Source organism: Nycticebus coucang, chromosome X (genome assembly GCF_027406575.1).
Source record: "Nycticebus coucang isolate mNycCou1 chromosome X, mNycCou1.pri, whole genome shotgun sequence".
Classification (NCBI taxonomy): Eukaryota; Metazoa; Chordata; class Mammalia; order Primates; family Lorisidae; genus Nycticebus; species Nycticebus coucang.
In genome coordinates, this window is record NC_069804.1 from 24,810,707 (window position 1) to 24,811,747 (window position 1,041).

Genomic DNA, 1,041 nt, shown 5'->3' on the forward strand with positions numbered 1-1,041 from the left:
CCTGTAGCTTACTCTAAGGTTTACATTGTAATTGGTTTTTTATATGTTAGTTTTGTAATAACTTTGAGTATATGCAATTCCAGACAGATTAGAGTGCTTCAAAGATTCCCCAGCCAAAATTCTATGGTATGCAGGAAATACCTTGATAGAAATGGAAATGACACATGAAATTTCTATACTGTAGAAGAGATGACTGATCAATAAGATCAGCCTAAAAATTGATAATACATGTATGTAACATGTTCTCTGCAGAGCCCTCATTATGAGTTATTTTATGTTATTGATTTTGTGATATGTGACATTACTCTAAGGTAGAGTATGGTTTTCTCATCAACGTTTGTCTTTTATATCAAACAATGTCCAAATTCACTGTGTGTTCGGGTTTTTTCTGTATTTTCTCTTTTAAGTATGCAGTATGCCCTTCCCCACCTAGTATCTCTGTGATGTATTACATAACTTGTGAAATCTGAGCACAAGAAAAAATGTTATTCAAGGTTTGGTCTTGACTATCTCAGTAGTTTGGGCTTGCCTCAAGTTTCCTGAATGCCATATTTGCATTTTCTCTAGTAATTACAGGAAAGGGGGTCAAGAAGAGGAAGCAATAAGTACAGAAACATCTGGGTCCTATTGTGTAGCTACATTCAGTGCCATCATTAATCTTTAAGATCCTCGCCCCTATTTACTAATAAACAGTGAGTTCATCCAGAGTATCACAGCAATCAAAGTTAAGTGGTGAAGTTAATTGGAATCCAGCAGCCTCCTGTATCCTGTCTGTAGCTATTCCTCTGTGTTAAGCACAGAAGCGATCAATGATCCTGGTTGTGTTTTTGACTAAGAAGGGGGGAAACAAAAGTGATTTAAAAAAGAAGATGGGGTTTGGATTTTGGAGTTCTATTTTTTTTTTTTTATTTTAAGATTTGGAACTTAAACGATGTAGCTTGAGGGGGAAAAAGAATCAGGGCTTCTCTGGTGTTGCTGTTTCCTCTTTGTGGCCCTACGAGGTTGGAGGCACAATATTTAGCAGCTTTTTACTCAGCAGGG